Below are 20,606 nucleotides of genomic sequence, written 5' to 3'. Positions count from 1 at the left end.
ATAACCCAACGTAACCCATTCTACAGACTTCTTCATACAATGCAAAGATGCCATACATATGCACTGCCAGCCTCCCCCTCCACCGTGGAGGAACAGCCCCATCTGGGTGTGTTGTGCCTCTTCAACTCTAACAGATAAGCCGATTGCCTTCTGTATAGGCAGCAGTGGCCACAGGTGGCAATAGGTCTCTCACCTGAGGTAACTCTGTTATTAACAATGGAAACAGCTGGGCCCACTTCTGGTCTTTCCATCCTTAGGCTATTTGTTACTGTTCCTCAGTAAGAGGCTGTCAGGCATGCAGCTGAGCTGATGGAGGAGCCTAGGAAGGTCCCTCTGTGATCTTGTGTTGGGCCCCTGGGGCAGTTTGGTTGCTTTTCTGTGGTGAGTGAAGCTAACCTGGCTGGGATGGGATGAGAATTGTCCCTATAGTCTATTTTGTCAGCTCTGTTGTGTCAGTTTGGACCTTCAGCAGGGGCACAATAACTGATGGTGAGCATGCAAATAATGTTTTAGCCTTGTACAGCTGTTTCTGCAATACATGACTGTGAGCTAAGAAAGGAAAGAATTTGATCTATACGTTATTTCAGTTTTCTCTGAATACACCCATGTTGCTATTTAACCTTGCTTTTGATTTTCTGGTACCTAGAGTCCTTTAATATGTGGACATGTTGACTTGTACTCAGGAGCAGACTCAGTACATAGCTCATTCTGTGCCACCACTGTTTTCAGCCTAGGGCAAGGGTAGCATACACTGGTACCAGTTTCAGTTGACTCTGGCAGATTAGACTGTAAACTTGGACAGCTTGATAAAGGATATGTGTCCTGTTTAGCCATTGCTCTTGTGTTGTCGGGATCCCCTGAGGGAGGAAGCAGACTGGCACAGGTGGCAGCTAGTGCTGCCATCAGGGTCACTCTCTGCCCCACAGCCCCACTGTGCACCCAGAGTTGGCAGCTGGGTTAACAGTGTAGGAGAGAGAGAGTGCTGTAAAGAAATACCCACTTCTGAGTCCATTTGAGCTAGCAGAAGGTATCATCTGTGCTCCCAACTGCCCATCAGCCAGAATAACCGTCCCTGCAGCTTGCTTGGTGGAAGCTCCCCACTTGGCTCCAGCTAAACCAGGCACCTGAGCCCTCTGCTTGTGCTGTTTGAAGACATGGATAGCCTCAAGCTGCAGGAGCTTGTGAAGTTGCTTGGTGAGCACCAGGGCTGGAGGACAGCAGGGTTTGTCATCCTGAGGGCTGGTCCCTCAGCCACACAGTACATCACTGTAGTCCTGCAGGCAAGTAGCTTGGCCCCAACAGCTGAGTAGCTACTTCTGCCCTTTTTAAGTGATATTTCAGAAAATAATATTAACCCATGAAAACTTAACTAGTCAGATTATGACCACAGTCTACTATGTGCTTTGGTGTTTAGATATCCACTAGGAGAAAGCTTGCATTCTCTTGTGCATGTGTATTTCTGAGTGTAATGTTCCATTAACATTTTTCTGGGTGTGTGTACAATTAGATACAAGCTTCTTGTAATATTATGCAATTTTTGATAAGAGCACTCTTCTGTTTTGTGGTAGCTTTCACAATTTTTACAGTCACTGCTTTGTTTGGGTCAGGCTGTAATCTTTCTGAAGAAACTCAGTGTCTCAGAAAAGTTATGGGTCTATCAAAAAGCAGCAGTTTAATTTTATAGGCACACCTGTGAATTTAATTCTCTCTCTAAAACTTCTCTTAAGTCCTTAAAGGGTCATTCCAAACTCAAGGGGGGAAGCTTTCATTGCATCGTCTCAGTAAACTGCACGATATATAGACACACTGAACCTGACAAGTGAGTGTTCATTAATCCTGAAACCTGGCCAAGTCACTTGTAATTCCAAAAGGCAGTGCATTTAAAATGAAAAGTTCCCCTTACAAGAAAGGCCCATTTGTTAATTTTTTAATTTATTTCTTAGTGCTGTCATCCATTAGTAACTGCCAGCAGCTGCTAATAAGGTCATTGGTGGTTAAAAGTTTTCCTCACCTGAGGAAATGTCAGTGAACTATAAATTCTAGGACATGGATATTCTCCCTGCCCCTGCCTCCAACCCGAAGTAAAAAATTTTTTACAAACTACATGAAATCAGCTTATAGAAAGAGTTCTCTCTACCTTCCTGAGGGCTCTGCCAAAGGGGAGTGGGACTTCTGAGCTGGAGCAAACCTGCCTTCTAGTGCAGCCTCCCAGCTTGCTTTTAAAGAAGATGCATTTGAGGCTATCATTATGAAGCGTTGCATATAACAACAGCATTTCTTCCTAGGGTTTCACAAAAAAAAACCCCAACCCTTTTCTATTTCATGCAGTAAGGTGAGATAACCTTTTGTCTTGAAAAATTGGAGGTAGCTGTAGAACAACATCTTTTAAAGATCGCTTTTAAAGCGATCTTGTATGGTAGTGATTTTAAGTCCAGTTTTCTTAACAGTGGCCTAAGCCAATTCGCACTTCAAATTTATCCAAAAGTTTGCTAGAAGGAAGAAGAAGAAATCAGATGAAGAAAATGTATTTGTCAGCACAGGCAGCACCTAAAAATCTGGGGAGGATAACCATGACCAGACAGAGTAAGTTACTTGAGCACTGTTTAAATTCTGACTAAAACATTTTTGTTGTACAGTAAAGTTAATGACTATATGTCTCTTATTGTGTGCTCCTTTTTACCCAAAGCAAAAGTACTTACAAGCTGTGGCCAAGCCTCTTTGAGGTACTGATAACTTGACTAAAGAAAAGTACCTGACATCTCTGGACTGTCTATTCTCGAGGATATTCACTGCAATTTTGTTATTTTCAGCAATTTGGGGAAGGTAAAATTGCCACTCTGTTGAAGTCCATGTGAGCTCTGACATTTATTTCAGTAGGGCCAGTATTTCTGAGGGAGTCCATTACCTGAGGAGCTCCCTCCTTATGGATGGTGGGTAGCCCACACGCTTATCTGAACCTGTTACATGCTTATCTGAACCTGTTGAGGTTTTTCTGTTACTAAATATGAAGCATATCTATCCTGCTTTTTGGTGGAGACTTTTTTATATTCCGAAAAAGGCTGAAAAGCCAAAGGGAGAGAATTGCCATGATTAGACGTGCACCCTGGGGAAGCTTGAGTGCCAATCCACCTGAATATTTATGCTGGCTCAAGCTGAGGGGGTGCCAGAGACCCTCCACAGGGCAATCTGCGTGCTGTGGGCAAACCCTGTGCTTACAGAGCTTGGTTAGATAGAAACTCTTTAAAGCTATTACTAGGCAGAACAGTTTACTTTGTCTTCAGCAACAAGAAAGCAGTTTTTAACATAGGACAACTCATACCATGTCTGTTAAACAATGAAAGGGCAGTGGATCCACCAAGGCATTCTGGTTTGTTTCACTGGGAGGTGAATTAGCTGAGGTTGAATCACCAGGGTCTAGAATAGTGCTGACCTTGCCTAGCTGTTAGTAAAACCTGCAAACACCTGTGGCCCCTTGCATTTTACAGCAAGATAACTATCCCAAGTTTATCTTAGTTTAAATAAAAAAAGCAAACTTCCTCTTCCCACCCAACACCTTTGTGGTAGAGAAGATGGTACCCTCAGTCCTGAGAGACCTGTTAGTTGTCTGGCCTCAATAAAAAATTCTCTTTATATTCTCTGTAATTGAATTTTGTCTCTGGGACAGGAGAAGTGAGGGAAGAAAGACTACATGAGATTGGCAAAGGAGAGGGGAAGTGCAAAGGGATGGAAGACAGGAGAGATACAGGAAACTTGATTAATATAAAATCACCCTGGAAAACCCTGAAGTATTCTGATTTCTACTTTGTCTTATTTATACATCTTAACACTGTTTCTGTTTGTTCTTTTGCTCTAGAAAATGGTAATTGCTCCATACTTTGCAAATACTAATGGCTTTAATAGATTAAATCTGCAGTAATGTCTATGCAACCTAATAAAGCTGGGTAGTTTGTAATGCAGTGCATTAGGATTTCTATTCTTACTGTGTTGGCAAGAGGGAATATGACAACAAGGGAAACAACTCTAAGAGCATGCAAACAAAACCCAGGAAAGACTTGTGAGTCTTCTGACTCAGAATAAAATGAATTTATAATGAAACAGTCTTCACAAAAGGGAGCCTTTATTTCTTCACTGAATGTTATTTTCTAGAGGTATTTGACAGTGTTGCTCATATCTTGAAATCCAGAGAACAAAGAGAAATGATTTTCATTTCTTTTCCACTAAAACATTCCCTTGATGTTTGAGTTCAGTTTTGGTAACACTCTAATAGGTTGCATGTATATACAGCTTTCCATTTTAAAATATCTGGAGTATCCTAAGTATACTGAACTAAACCTCACATATCCTCATGGTGTTGGATGGTAGTGATATCCTTGAATCACAGGAGCGGAAACTGAGGCATTGAATGTGATTTCCTTAGTATCCCCCAATACATCTGAGGCAGAGTTGAGAGGACAGTCCAACAGATTTCATCCTGGCTTTTTTCCCCTCCATGTGTACTGTGAAGCTGGATACCCTCTTGATTTACTGGGATCCCCTCTGCCTGGGTAGTTTTTCCTCTTTCCCAGAGGACGAGCCTAGGATTGCAGAAACATGTTAGTGAAGAGTAGCAATGAAAAATACTGATAAAGTTGTCTATAGGTTTGCACTGAGTGTGAGTAAGGACAGAACATGGCATGGAGATTAGGATTTTTCAGAGATGTGTGGGTGGATCTTCCTATGGCAGTTTAGGGAAGTACTTGAGCCGGCCATTTAGTCTGAACAAGCATGCTGGCTCTTACTGTCTACAGACACTACTGTCCCTTGCTGTCCTTCCTGTGCCTGTGAAGGGGGAGGTCTTACCCTTGCCTCAGCTGCTCCTGTGCAAACCATGTGGAACAAAACCAAAGAAATGTGAGTTTGGGAGCAGGTGTAGCTAAGCAAGGGCATGTGGTCCTGGCAACAGACTCCTACAGAGGGGGCAACTTCTGGCAGAAAGTGTGGTTAGCTGGAAATAAGTGTTTTAACATGCTTTGTGTGTATATGTGGAGCTTGCAGAGTTGAAAAATAAGGGTTTTTTTCCCCAAAAATCTTGTGTTATGTCTGAATGAATTGCTTCATTTATGTCTGTCTCCTGGGCTTTTTTATTTGTATGAAAGTAGGATTTTGACTCTTCCTTTGCAGAATTCTGAGGAAGAGATACTAATCAGCTTGTAGGTGTACCTGCTATCTACCACGTGTTTGCATACTGTAAGCTGCTTTCACTTCTAATTAAAATCATTGTGATTGGTTTATGAAGCTGGTTTCCAAAAACTCTGGTACTGAGCTAGGGACAGAAACAAAAACTTCTGGAAACTTCACTTCAATCGTGCATATTATACAGTACATTTGAAGAAGCTTTCTCAATTGCTGCTTCCTTGCCTGTAAATCTGCCCATCAAATCCCCTTTATATGCCTGCTGCTAGGCACCAAGTAAGTATTGTGTGTAACTATTATGCTCCTTGCTTTCTCTGCTGTATACATATAAATGCCTACCAACTGTCTTTCTGAAAAGACAAGAGATCATTTTGTATAAGGTCCAATACAGGCAGGAAAGGAGAAGTAAAACCATGTCTCTCACACAGTTTCCTTTTGTATCAACTAACATAGTTATCTTAGCAGGAGGAATAATTTTGGTCTTTTGTGTGCGGATAAACGTGATAGGATTGAAATATGAGTCTATATTCACAATACCTTGAATGTATTGTCCTAGAATATTGCATCAGTTTTAATAACACATAGGACTGGATGGACAAATGCCTGTCTGATCCTCTTCCATTAGGTTTACTCATAATGAAACCTAAAGCAGGGGTTTCCTTTCCTCAAGCTTTGAGGGGCTGTTTCCCTGTTTTTACACACTGATGCTCTGCTGCAGCACAAGTGGATGCCAGCACTTGATCTTACCTCTGAGTTGAAGGATCAATGAGAAGAGTTAGCAAGAAGTTGTTTATGCTGTGTTAGATCTCATTAGCAGTTTTTTTCCCTGTCATGATAATCATAAACTTTTATGGGAACAGATCAGTTCCAGCAAGGAACAATTATGTGGGGGAAGCCAGAACAAGGGTTTGTCTGTTGGTAGGTGTGGCTGCCAGAGACTCATCTACTGATTACTGTCTCCACTTTAATCTTTCAAAATTATGTCAGTGGAAAAAAGGAAGCTTTAGCCCCTTATAGGAAACACTTAGAGAAGTGCTAATTTTAGTGGTTCCTCTTTGGCTGTCTGCTAGGTGGTCTCTGTTCATCTCTGTTTTCACGGTGCCTACTGAGGAGCAATGATACGTCTGCTTCCTAGCTGAACCAGGGGGTTATTGAGCTGGGGCTAACTGGTGGTATCAGTGCAGGTGTAAAACAGCAATGTTCATTCAATGAAAAATGTCCCTTTCAATACACAGTTTCTGTGTGTATACCTGTGCTTCAGCTGACCTCTGGAAGTACTCTAATGCTCTTCCACTTGCTATGCTTAGGTTCTTACAAGTTTTGAATTCAATAAAATTCCCTTCAGCAGATTCCACTTTCCTACATCTTGTACAGTTTGACTCTCTTATTAATGAGAAAGAAGTCATTTAGCATTGTTAATTCCTTTGTCTTGTGACTCTTCAATCGATTGAATAATAAGAACCCATTGTGCTCTTTACAGTTATTCTGGGTAATAATAGTCCTAATAGTTATTTGTAAAATATTTTTTTTTTATAAATCCTTACCTCCACCCACAGTTTTTAATGCTTGGATGACATGGGAAGAAGTGAGTCACCACTGTCATGCTAATGCAATTTCTAATAATTTAACAAGGGCTTATGAACTTCCTAAGCTTTAATTGTGGCAGGACATACGTACATATCCTATAACTCTATTTAAAAGTTTCCTACTTATTCTCTCCTGCTTTTACCCTTGATGAAATCTCTCAGGCAGCTCAGCTGTTTGTGGGCCTAATACAAAACTGGAAAGTGCACATGACTAGATATACTTTTTTTTAATCATGGATACAATACAGATGGATATTCATGCAATGATTTTAGTCTGGTTGCATCATCTCAGATGGTGAGTATAGCTGAGCTAAAGCCTGAGACAGGGGACTGCATGACTATGGGCCTGGAATAGGGTCCTGTAAGTATCACAAGAGTGCCCCAAGGAGCAGGGCTAACTAGAAGGTGGGTGGGTGTGGGACTACAGCCTGTTTCCTCCTCTCTTTCAGTTCATACTTCAGTGTTCAGAAGTATTTTTTTTAAGGAAATTCTAGGTAATATACTAACCTTTGTCTAGTTGTGGATGGGAAACTATGACCAAGCACCAATACTACATGGGTCTGACCAAAAATCCTATCTTAGCCTTCAGATTCATCAGAAACTCTGATCTGAGGTTACAAACTATCTGGCCTAGGTTCTTGGAAAGCTTTGCAAGTGTGGTCCATTTAATAATAAAACTTGAAATAGCTGTGTTTCTCTTGCTTTAGTATTTTGCTTTGGCAGTTTCACGGTGTGGTCATGTCTTTTGTTCTCATTTTTGTCCTGCCAGACAAGTCTAAAGTACAAAGAAGATGAATGGCTTTTGGGGCCCTCCATGCAACTTTGGTTGATCCTTCCCTTGCAGTAAGCAAGCCAGAAAAGTTCTGGCATGGTGTCTCTTCCTGCTTCCTTCTTTTGGCAGCAGTACCTGATGGGAAGCAGTACATCAGGTTTACTTTCCCTTCCCAATCATGCTTTACAGCTCAAGGCCTCAATATTGTGATTCAATTTGTTCTACCTCTGCCTTTCTTGTCTTTACACCATTCCCTCAGGAAAAACTACCAAACAGCTGCCTTCATTATGCTGGACCTCTGAAGAGTAGGATGCCAGTACTCAGGCAAGCCAGAAGTCACTTATAAACAAGGAGATATTGCCTTTATGTTATATGCCTTTGCTGTTAGATTTCTATTGTCCAGCACTATCATGAAGATTGTAAGAGTACTATTAATATGATGCAGGATTCTGCTCTGGCAACAGTCCTCTAGAGCAAGCTGCTTAAGGATGACTTATGAAATAGTGCAAAATTAGTAAAGCAAAATACTACATTATGTTTAGAGCTGAAATGAAACCTGCAATTTCCCATCCTTTGGGATATTTGGGAGAGGAAAAAATCTGTTCTCGATTGAAGCAGACTTTTTGAAATACCTGTGGAAAGAAAGATCTGAAAAAACAGGTCTGAAAACTTGGAAACAGAATTTTAGCATAGCATCCAAATCCAAGGCTGGGGTTTGGTTCAGCCAAGGTCTCTGAGCTGCCAGCTTTATGATGGGCAGGACAGGAGTCCAAAGCTCCTGGGACTCCCATCTCCCCACTAAGGACTACTGGCTTAGTCTGGGATCTCAGGGCTCTGCCTCAGGGAGCCTGAAGACGTCTCTCCTTGCTTCAGAAGCATTTGGCTAAGTGCTCTGCAGGGGTCCTGCAGTGGCAATTTGGCACTGAATCTGGCAGGTTCCTACTCTTCCTTTGGTAGGTGGCTGAAATTGCTGCTTTCCTACAGATGTCTTGATTTACAGGGAATTGCTGGTTTTCAGCAACAACAAAATATTTCATTGAAACAAGTCTTCCACTCATAATTATGGTGTCCCAAACTACAGAAATGGAAGCCACATATCTAAACTGCTGTTATTTCAGGTAACAAAGGGAACTTCTAATTGCCTCATTGTTTTCTACTCTGTTTTCTTTTTACCACTGTAATAAATACAGTCTACTCAAAGATGTCTTTTGCAGTTCCTTCTGAAAGGAGAGGTAATTACTGAAAGCTAGTTCTCTGCTATTTGCAAAACTTTAACACCATACAGATCTATAAGACCTCAACATCTCTCTTGTCTCAGGTGAAAAATGAATCCTATTTGATGACTGACCTTCCTAGGAACAGAAGATTCTCCAGAAAGACATCAGAGCTATTGGTTCCCAGCTGCTGCCAGGTAAAAACCATCATCAGAGCACACAAGGGAGAACTAGTTGTGCTAGTTGCTTAGTTCAATGAATATATTTCTTAGAAAAATCACTAAAATAATATGAACCAACATGGATATAATATGTAATTGCATCTCTGGGCCTTTGAGGGGAGAGGGCTGTAGCTCAGAATTGATAGGACTTGTGGAGGTGAGCAGTAGAAGTCAAGTAGTTTTAGAAAAAGCACTTCAGAGTTTAGACTTAATTTGCTGTCTGCCTGTTCTCGGAAGGGGAGTAGATGGTGCAGGGTCAGAAAGTCTCTCCCTTGTTAGGCAAGTTGCTTGCTTTCTCGCTTCATGTACAAATGGAGACAGCATGTGCTCAGTCTGCATAACGGATTAATTGCATTAATCATTTTAATTCCCCATTAATAGAGTAGCTGATGATTGGCTAGCAGGGCCTCATGCTGCAGTCAGATTTTTGGGGTTGGGGCAGAAGTGGCATGTGATGGTGAGAATCTCCTTGGATATATCTGGCTGAAATAGCAGGACTTTAGTCCTTTAAACACTTCATTTGAATGACATGCATTGCTTGACATCACTGAACTGGGCTGCAACTTTACAACTTCTCCCGGCAGTAGACTGAGGTGAGACTTCTTAGTCTTGGCATTGTGTCCCTTGCTCTGATAGTACCATGCTGCAAAAAAGTGCAGTGAGAAGATCTTGTTTTACTATTCTGGCCCAGTTAAGCTGGCTGCTGGTAAAAGGCAGGAAGAGACAGCAATGAGCTAAGGCTCTCCCTACCTGTAAAAGGAGAGAAGAATGGTTTCTCCTTCACTCAGAAATGCAGATTTCGTGTGTGGGCAGCCTTTGGAATAAGGAGACTTCTTGTCCCACCTTTCTCACCAAAAGAGGTCCTAATGGGTATGCCCAAATCTGTCTCAGCAGCTTCCAAACAATGTTGAAATCCTCTGAAGATAGTAGATAATTATATTCTATTATCACAGTCTATGCCTATTTCCTGCTCCCTGCAAAACAGCTGAAAGGAAAAACATTTCTCTACACTTTTTAAAGTCAACTATTACAGGTCTTGATATTTCTGAGACTAAAATAAGAAATAGTCATTCAAGACATGTTTGTAATTAACTCTCACTTGTTCTCTTCTCATTAACATCCCTCACCCCCCAACACACACACCTACACGTGTAGTCCTCCTTCCCCAGCTCATGAAATTCTGTCCTCTGGTGAAATGCAATATAAAGTAGGGTATAGAGCACGAATCTAGTAAGACTGTACTTGGTAATCCATTTCTGGGTTGTTTGTTTCTTATCCTTTATTGCTCCATTTTGTCCTTATTGAAACTCCAATATGTTGCCTGTATTACTTTATATTCCCCCAGTTTGCTCTCTAATGGCTGGGTATGCCCCGCAGTTACTGCCTCTCAGTTTTGTTCCTTTCCTTCAGAACAGAAAGTTCAGGTTTTTGGTAGGTTGTGGAAGTTGCACCATTTATAGTCCTCTAACTTCTGATTGCTGTAATCACCTACTGGATGACTTTGCAGTATCAGGACTTGCATGAAAGCATCCTATGAGGACCAGGCAGCGCTGATTTCTTTAGATTCAAGTTGGATAAAATCCTCTAGCTATTGCCTCTTATAGGAGAGTGAACGTGGAGGTTTGTCTTCTATTGGATAGTGAGTCCTTAAAATGAATTCTCTGTCACTTTGTGTAATTTTACATTTTGTACTTTTTTGTCCAAAAGACCATTCAGGTGGTGATCTAAGATATATAGTATTATTCAGCTTCAAATGTACAGCATATGATGTTAGGAATTCAGATATGAGATTGCTGGAGGACTGACAATAAGCCTTTGTAGATAAGTTTAGGGAGAAAACCTATTTTTAATTAAAATCAATTATCATGAAATTGGAGGGTTTGATCACTAATTGTCCACAAAATGACTGGAAATTTTGAAACTTTAGGTTTTGACAAGAAGCTCTGTCCACTGGCATTCAATAGGCATGTCTCAATGAATTAATTTGGGTTAAGATTATGTTCCTGTCTCTGAACTTACACTGTGTGAAATCAGTAAATGTTGTGGAAAAGAAGCAGAGGGTAAATGCTGAAGGTGTGCCTTTATTGTAAAGTTGAGGTAATATATCTTTACATCAAGTCAATACAGCTCAAGAGATTGAGGATACACTGAAATTACACTCAGGGCTGCATCCATGTCAGTGCTGTGCTCGCTCATGTACGTGTGAGACTGAGACTTCTGGGGCTTTTACTGTCATGGTTGTTAATGAGCTGAGCTCTTCTGTGGTGGCTTCTCTCTCCTCCCGCTGGAAGGTTAGGGGAGGAATCAGAGCTGGTGGCTTTGCAGTGATGCTCATTTCCTTCCACTCTGAAGTGTGATTATGCAAATGGTTCGTTTGTACTGTTTGAGCTGGCCTGTGTAAGTTGAAAGTGCTACAACACATAAGCTGAGGGATTTTTTAGTCTTTTTAGTAGCAGCTGAGTCCTCATGTAAGTCCTCATGGGCAAGTAGCTCAGCAGAGCTTGCTTGGAAAGATACAGACTGAGGCTGCCTTCATGCTGGGCAGGAGCATTAGCAGAGGCACCTGAAACTCATCTTCAAAAACAAGGTTCAGCTTGACTCAGGCTTGTGTTTGGATGAGCAAGCACATTCTCTCTCATCCTGTCTGTTTTGGGTTTTTTTAACTTATTCAGACCTGTGAGTTTTGATGTTGCGCTCTCAGGAGATGTTTTGTTGTCATTGCCTGTTACTAATTACAGTTCCCCTGCAGTCACTGGCACACACAAATTTTCCTTGAATTTTGGGCATGTAGCTTACATCACAGCAACCAAGGACTCTTGGGTTGCCAGCCTCAGCTATGCCCTCAGCATACATGCTGAGCTGAGAAGTCTTGACTTTTTTCAGGTTTTTTTTTCTCTGTGCTTCCTGGTTTGATATGCATTCATTTCATGTTTTCAGCTCTTCTTGAGAGCTTAAAAACTTACTAGAAAAGAAACAATCACACAAGATGCTTGTGTGAGTCCTCAGCTGCAGCTGTGATTAGAGCACTAGATTAATGATATAACCCTAAGAGCTGGCAGTGCCACAGAAGTATGGCCACATCCATTCAACAGGCCTAGTTGGCAGATTAGAAAGAAGTGTGGGGATGGTACCAGCAAGAATGTCGCATGTCATTACATTAATAGATAATGACTCTGAAGCTGTCTCTGTGGGTCAACGGCTCATGTTATGAAGAGATAACTCAAGACTTGGAGATGTCTGTCCAAGGATTTGAAGTCCACTGTGGGATCTCTGCGCTCATCTCCTGCATAATGCAGCCCATGCTGGAAGTAATTTCCACTTGAACAGATGGTTTCTAGGGTGATAGAGGTTTGGAGAGGGATAATGGGACTTCTGGAGGGAGGGGACAATGAAATATCAGGGAGTAGGAAGTTCTCCAGAGTTTCAAGCGCTTTGGGAAGCCACAGTTGTAGCTTTTCTCCCACATCCCACCTCTCCCTTGCTATTTTTGAGGGACTGCCTCACTGTTTTCCTCTCCCTGAAGGCGCTGGCCCCCACTGTCTCTCCTGCCTGGTGCAGTTTCCTGTCGGAAGTCAGGAGGAGCCATGTCTTCCTCCACACTCCTCTGCCCTGCTCCCCACGGGTGCAGCTATCAGGCTGGGGTGCAGGGCTGGGTCCTGCTGCGCTGTGGTGAGGAAGCAGAGCTGGGATGTGGGCATTAAGCAGAGACTTCAGTTGTGCTGCTGCTGGCACAGCTGCCCCCATGCATGTGACAACCCTTCTCTTGGCAGCGGGGGCTCTGCAGGCATGTGGTAGGTATTCAGGCTGGGATGATGAGTATTTCTTACCTCCTCAGATACAAAATAGGCAGATTACTGCTCACTGCAGGGTGTTGACCCGTGCAGCTAACTGCTCTGCTGGTGGCTTGCTCTGGGTTTATTTTTTATGTTGTTGCCAATATATTAATATTAATGTTATTTATTAAGGAAAATAGAAACACCAAAAATCACCTTGGTCACTAAGGCTAGTCCATCATGACTGCAGGCAGCCAGTGAAGAGATGTTGGTCCGGAGAGCATCTGCTTCTCTGGCTTCACAAACACCCTGTCACAAGCAGGGTGGCTTTTGGTAATGAGGGTCAAGATTCATTTCTGTCCAGAGCACAACAGTTCATGAGGATTTCACAATGCAGATAGTCTATTCATTTAAATGTTAATAAGATTCCTGTTTTGTTTTGAAATGTAGAGAGGATCTTGCTTCTTTACCCTTTATTTCCCTTTCTCCTCTTATTCACAATTTTGCTTTAGCGGTTCAATCTGGTTTTGCAGATAAAAAACGCTCTTGCTTTGGCCAGGGTGAAAGTATCTTCTAGATGTACTTTTCAGAGGAGCATGTGCTGGATGTGAGTGGTTTAAGCAGGGGCAGCAGAGCTCTCTCCACCTTTTTGGACTTGCTCCATCCAGGACACCAGCCTTTGTTTTGCTTTCAGAGCTCCAGTCCTAAGAACAAAGGCCTGTTTTACCGAGACAGGCTCTTACAAAAAACAGAAAATGCACCTTTAAGGCCTCCACAAGTGGCCACTGGGGACTTGCTGCTCGGAGAGGGCGAATCCAAGATAAGAGTGTAGTTTCTGTGGGAGCCTGACTCCACTTAGGAAAGGACAGCGCTTTCCCTACGACGTCGAGCCAGTACCAGAAATAAAAGCAGGCTGCCTCTGTGTACCACGTGGTTTTAATAACTTCATAACAATGACATGAGTAACCCTGTGAGTATGCTGTAATGGTCACAAGAAGCTGGAGATAGCAGTGTACATGGTTTTCTCATTATGCATTCTAGATACAGAAGGTAACGGAACATGAGTCCAAAAGTATATGATTTAAATAAGACCCAAACTACTCTATATCACTCTGACATCTCTTGGGAATATGCATTAGAATTAATAGAGAGGAAATAGGAAAGGTCCTGCTATATTATTAGTCTTATTTGTTGCAGTGATCAAGAGGGCCCAATCTATGACCACACACATGCACGCACTAAAAAAAAGTTCCTGTCACCAGAGCCTCAGATTATAGCATGATCCAATGACAGCTCTATTTTGAGTTTAGGGACAACTGTGGTCCTCCTCTTCAAACAGTAGAACTGGTTAAACCCTTTGGGGCATTGTGGCGCTCTTCAGGTGGCGGTCTATGTGCATGTTAGTGTGCAGGTCAGAGGAACATCCTGGACCCTTCAGGTATCCACGGCACAGAAGAACCACTGAGCCTCAGAAATGACAGGGCAGAAAGGCACAGAGGAAAGCTTTCGGCACAGCTACCTTGGTAACCCTGAAAAGGCCAGGAGAGACAGTGTTTTTAGATTGTGTGCTGGTAGGAAGATGCAAATGAAGTGATCTCCTGTTGTGTGACACCCGGCAAACAGGACTTGGTGTTCCTTGTCAGAGAGCAGGGTTTCTATAACAGATACCAGGCTCCACTGCCAAATGCTTCCTCCTGATAGAAAAATTTGCAAGATCCCAAATTTTTGGGAACTATTGAGTTCAGAGAGAGTAGCAACACAGCTGAAAGTGTTATGTAAACAACATATGTTAGATGTCTGATGTGCGGAGCTGGTTTGCTCCACATAGAGCACTAAAAACTGCATAGAACATAGAAGCCCAATCTCACGTTTTAACAGTGCAAAAGAGTACTAAAAAGCAGAAAGGTGAATCTCCATTTAATTTTATAGTAAGATTATAGTTTTTCCTTATATTCTGTTGGATGTTTGCATAAGAGAAACCAGTATGTGAGTTGGATTTCAATGAAAAGGCCCAGTCAGAACATAGGCTCAATAATAAGGCTTGGATTCCTCTAAAATGACTTTTGCCATCTAAAATGTAGTCATCAGGTCTAAGCCAGCTGTCTAGGGACCCTCCATAGCTAAAAGAGGGGTATCTCCTGAGGGCAACTCAGCCCTTTTTAGAAGGACTTCTGAAATAAGCAGGATGATTTGTCATCCAAAGGTGACTTGCTCTTTCTGTGTTACAGAGAAAGCTTTAGATGACTTGTTTATTCTTACGTGCTTACTCTTTATATAGTCAGAGTTAGCTGTGAGGAATCTTGTCCTAAAATGTCCAAGAAGTCTGTATTTAGGAGGGTGTCTGGGCAGGACTGATCAGAGATCAGTGCTGGCCATGTTGCTGTTTGTTGAGCTGGTATTTGAAAGCCCATCCTTGCCAGGCCTGCTGCAGCCTGGGCAGAGTCCTTCATTTTCATGGCATCCAGCAACGAATTAATTCAACAGCACTAATAAGCCCTCTGCAAACTGTTATTTTTCTCAGTCTTGACTTGCGTGTTCTCAGTCGATTGCAGTTTCTGCTTTGTCTCCAGATTCATATTCAAGTGCTGTCGTATTTGCTGGTTTTCTTATGAATTGTGCTGCTGGTGCTCTGACAACTGAGTGCTGCCTTGGTGGTGGCATTACTGCAGGGCATTTGTGCTGTGCCTACAATGACAGGGCCTGACATTCAAAGCTTGGCTTCATCCAGTTGCTTGAGGGGGGTCGAGAGTGAATTCTTGCCTGCGAGCTTGGCAGCCTTCATGGCAAATCTTTCAAGGAAGCTTGTATCTTGGAGGTGAGAGCTCCCCTTCTTCCTGCTCATTAGGTGGTAGGATCTGCTACAGTGGTTCGACTTTTACAGTGCCACGGGCAAGAGTTGCTGCTGCTTTTTGCATTTTTACCTGGATCATTTGCATTCTGCCTCTCTGCATTTGAGACTCGGATTAGGTATCAGATTCAAGAGGAGGCTGTAAGACACAGAAGCATGCTGACTGCTTTCTAAATCAACTCTGATTAGAGATGAAAAATTCATTTCTCTTATATATAATATATATTTATGAAAGCATTGTCTCTCTGCAAACATTAGCATTTTTACCAACTTATAATAAGTCCGTCAAAATGGATCATTCTTTGTGTTTGTGTCTGTGTGTATTGTTAAACCTGCCCACATTTTTTGGATTTCTGAATGTTTATTTTCTGTGGTTTGGGGTTTTTTTTGACTTGATACAATTGATCTTAGTGCCTTGTTTCTGATACTTAGCACTTGTGCTGCAGACGAGAGAGACGCAAATAGAATGTCAGATTCCTGCTTGATTGGGAAGGCATTTTTTCCCTTGCAGTGATGAAGAGGGTGACAGCTACTCAAATGGTGGTGAGGGAGCGAGCAGACGTGTGAGGGAAAACCCAAGCCGGCTGTCATTGCAAAGACACTGTGATGGTAGAAACCTTATGCACTAGAGCAGTATAAAGGACTAGAAAATGGGTCAAAAATTCATGCATTCCCTCCACCCAAGCGGAAATCCCATATAAGCATGTGGATCTGAACAAAAACATACTCTGATCTCGGGCTCCTTGCGACTCAGGGTCTCCCCAGTGAGCTCGCTTGCTGCCTTGCTTCCTCTCTTTGCTACTTCCTCCTCCTTCCTTGCTCTCCTAGGGGAGGAAAAAGGATTTGCTTCCTTTCAAGTTTCCCTACATGCTACTTCCTCTGACCAGTTAAGTCTTCAATAATTCCCCATTTCTGCTTGCCTAATTGCCCCCTTTAATAACCCATAGAGGTATGGATTTCCTCTAGTTTTTTACTTCTGAGACCCAACATAATTTTAGACCATAAATAATACTTTTATACAACTCTTCAGAACTGTACTCTTGATTGCTTCACTACCTCATTTCTCATGGTCATTCTCTACAGCCCCATATGGTATGTATAACCCCTCAAAGACAAAATGGAATATTTCTGAGTACCTCCCTGTCCCTTCGTATTAGCATTTTGAACATGTTAGTACATTTTGAGTCTGCAAATGGCCTCACGGCTTATGGATGTCTTTCAAATATCCACAAATAGAGGGAACTTCTGCAGCTCCTGTCTTCGAGCTGTAGAGGTTGTGCTGGATGAGTTCAGGGTTTGTTTTGTGTAAGGTAATCTGTGATGGGATCTGTCTTAAGACTGCTTTTGTAGGGCTTCAACTAAACCAGGCGCAGCTCCACTCACCACTCAGTGTCCCCTGTGCTACTCCTGCCCAGCCCTGGACGGCACAAGGCAAAAACGTGAAATTCACCCCTGAAGGCAAGAAATACCCAGAATGGTTTTACTGGAGCAAGAGCAACGGGAGGCAGAGGTGGTTGGGCACTTCATCATGTTAGGGATCCCAGATGGGAGCACCCTACCGCAGGAGTGAGTGGCAAATGGATTTGGGGGAAATAACTTGCCATCACCCCTGGAGCTCTGCTGCTGGCACTGCCTGTGGCAGTATTTCAGGGCTGTACCATCCCCACTGCTGGTGCTGTTTGGCAGGATTTGGCAGCAGAACTCCACAGAGACTCAAGAAAATGTCGTGAACTCCTCTAGTTGTTGCTGCGTATTATCAACAGGGCATTTGGGGCTGGTGTCTTCCACAACTTCCTATCCTCCTGCCAGTAGCTCAGTAATGTAGACCCCTGTTCATACCATGTTGTCAGGACCATGCTCTTCAGCAGGCCTTCCTCCATGCTGTGTGACAATGTCTGGAAACAGTTAAAAAGGGTACAGGTTAAAACACAACTAATTAGTAAATACAATGGGAATTTTGAGATTCCTGTCTGACTCCTTTTGCAGGTATGAGTCCAAGTTCCCAAATTACACCAGCACCTTCAGGTGCCCAACCACAGGCTGCTGAGGTTGGGACAGAGTTTACTTGTATTACTTGTATTACAGTAGTGCCCAGAGGTTCCAGTCAGGAACCAGTGCACCACCATGCAAGCCAGCATCAGCACTCCCAGATCACACTCCCTGCCCGCCGCCCCCCCCCCCCCCCCCCCCCATGAAGGAATAGGCCCTGCCCTGGTTTAATCCACATAAAAAGATTTTTCTAAGAATTCCCCCTACTGTAATTACCTAGGGCTAACTAAAGTATTTGTACAGCTCTGAAGTAGTTTGAGCTCCTTGCAGGCCAGGTCCCAGTGGAGACACTCGTGCCTATCAAGTGTCAGCAGACAGCTTTCCTGAAGGGACAAAATGACTGCTCTCAAAGGGCTGCCCTACCTAAATTTGCTCAGGCTTGTGTCATGAAAGAAACTTGGGCATAATGGCCTGTTTCAGCCTTTGTCAGTGGGAGAAGCTGAATCATGGGTAAAGCATACAAGCAAGGAGTCACACAAAATCAAGATAATCCAGTATTTGCACAGTGATGCTTGCATGGCTTTTGTTGGGTAGTGTGTGTGTAAAAGGCTTGCAGCCCCAACAAGATTTCAGAGTAGTCTGGTGCTATTGGGGAGGCCACTGGTATCTTGCCCGAGAAGGAGAAATTCTGTGTTGTGTGTATCTTCTCCTTGTTCATAAGCAAACATAGATATTCGAAACTCTCCTGTATCCTTGTGGTTTTCTCATGGTTGTAGTCTCGTGTACAGAGCAAAAGGTCCAACAGACTATTTGTCCCACAGTCAGATAACCAGTGAGGGCTGGGTCTGTACAAGGAAATGGGGCTGGGGTCAGCTTAAACTGGAATTTGCATTCGTTAATTCCCTGAATCAGGACAAGCCAAAACCACTTCAAGTTTTCTCAGCTATAAAACAGAGAGAAGACAGATCTGTCCTTATAAAACTTTCTAACAGTGCTTAGCACTAGTATCTTGTCATGGCAGTATTTTTTCACTCTTGGCACTAAATGATTTTTTTCTTATTTCCGTTTCTTAAAGCAATTTCATGCCTTGATAAAATATAGTCATTTTTTTTATGTTGTATGTAGTAGAGTAGCCACTCTCGAGCAGACCAAATATATTTTGTTCCCTCCCTGTCTTCACTGCAATACAAAATAGCAAAAGTAATTAGTCCACAGTATAGATGAATTGATTAGATTTTCAGCTTGGGGAACAGATACATTTTAAAATGAGAGCCTCTGGAGCGATATCTCCCTCTCTATTACAGAAGTTGACTGGAACTCACAACAGCACTATATTCCTGATTTTTTTTTTCTTTAATTTACTGTGCAATTTAACTGAGGCATTTAAACTCCTTGGCCTTGATTTATCATGCACTCTGTTCCACCTGGGCAAAATAGAGCTGTGCAGAGCAGGGGTTCAGCGTACAGTGAATATGTAGCAACTCTTCTTGATAGAGGGAGTGCTTTGGGTTGGGCCAAGGGGGCAGGAGAGGGGGTAGTCATCAGGACCCTCATGGTGCTGATTCTGCGCTCCCCGCTGTCTGTCCATGGTGGCTGCTGAAACAGCTGGATATTGCAGAGCAGCACAAAGAGCCGCGGGCAACCTGTTCCAGGGAGACCCAGGCCAGCTTCTCCCTGTTCCCACTCTGGGGCGAGCGTACAGTGGAACGAACCTCCCAACTGTGCTCTGCAGCTTATGTGATGTCTCAGTACTTAAAAGATCTTTGGATAAAAGGTGTAATTAAGTCCTGGTATTATTCTGTAACTTAAAAATGGTTGAAACTCTGCTTAAACCCAAATTTAATTAACTTTATTTTAAACAAAGATTATTGTAAGACCTTTCTCTGGCTGAAGCTTTATCTGCTAAGTTTCACTGCGGGCCATTCATTTGTATGGCAGAGTTTTACACACTCCTGAAATTTGTGGTTTGTGATTGGCAAACTGGCAAACTTGGTTATCCTGAATGTCTGTTAATGCTGATTATAACTGAAAATACTGGCCCTTGCCAAAAATTGAATCATAAGAGTTTAATAGATTTTTTTTTTTTTTTTTTTTTTTTTTGCTTCAGGTCCTTTCACTTTAGCAACAGATTGCTCCTGAATTTATACCCGGGCCATACATGTCTATGACTTCCCTCTCCTGCTTCTACACATGAGCTTGGGGTGAGAATGCAGCCCTCCAATTTAAGAATTGCAGTACTTCTGCCCAATTTTCCTGCACACCCACGTGTATGTGATCAATGGCCAGGGACATTTTAGAACATCCCGTTTCTCAGGTCAGGCAGTATGATGCCCTTTGAAAATCCCTGTGTCAGGGAAGAAAGGTGGAGGGGAGGCGGGAGGGATACTCATGTTTCACAAAGTCCACAAACTGCAGCCAGACTCAAAAGCGCTTAAGCACAGCCTGACTGCAAAAGGAATTCAATATTCCATTCTCCAGAGTGAATGACGCTGATCAAAGAAGCTGTATCTGAAAAGACAAACTCTCTCTCCTGTCCCCTTCACTTCCAGACTTGAAGGAAAAAAGTATGAGAGATCACTGTGCTACAGGAACTGCCAACCCCCATTTCTGTGGGGAAAATCCTCTTTTTTTTTTTTCTGTCAACCTTCCTTTCTTACATCAAAATACTAGTATTTGTTTTTAAAAAGGGGAACACTTAACTTTACTTGTATGGCAAAACCGGCTTCAAAAAGGGTAGAAAAATCTATCAAGAATGGCTAAGCAGCTATAAACGGAGCTGCAAGTGCAATCTCCAGACAGACACCAGGAGAATACAGCACAGAAGTGCAACTCTGTGCCTGCCCCTGTGCTTCCAACTATGTGGTGATGCCTATGCTCAGCCGCAGGCAGCTGCTGCTGATGCCAGAGACCGGTGAGGCAAACCTTTGGTTTGACAGAGGACAGGCATCATGTTGCCTTACCCTGGTAAATATGGAACAAGATGTCGTTCCCTGCTACAAGGAAGGGACAGGTCCATCATGTCACCATCCTG

General features: G+C 42.8%; 1 long non-coding RNA gene across 2 annotated transcripts; it reads left to right on the top strand.

The window, feature by feature from the left end:
* Nucleotides 1-323: 323 nt before the first annotated feature.
* LOC127015011 (uncharacterized) lies at nucleotides 324-19,937 on the top strand. 2 transcript variants are annotated; one of them, XR_007766261.1, is made up of 3 exons: nucleotides 324-381; nucleotides 8,849-8,941; nucleotides 19,683-19,937. It is a non-coding gene; the product is annotated as an uncharacterized LOC127015011 (long non-coding RNA). The 2 variants fall into 2 exon arrangements; XR_007766262.1 differs by lacking the exon at nucleotides 324-381 and adding an exon at nucleotides 405-489.
* Nucleotides 19,938-20,606: the final 669 nt, after the last annotated feature.

Source organism: Gymnogyps californianus, chromosome 3, assembly GCF_018139145.2.
Source record: "Gymnogyps californianus isolate 813 chromosome 3, ASM1813914v2, whole genome shotgun sequence".
Lineage (NCBI taxonomy): Eukaryota > Metazoa > Chordata > Aves > Accipitriformes > Cathartidae > Gymnogyps > Gymnogyps californianus.
This window is presented reverse-complemented; position numbering and strand designations above follow the sequence as displayed.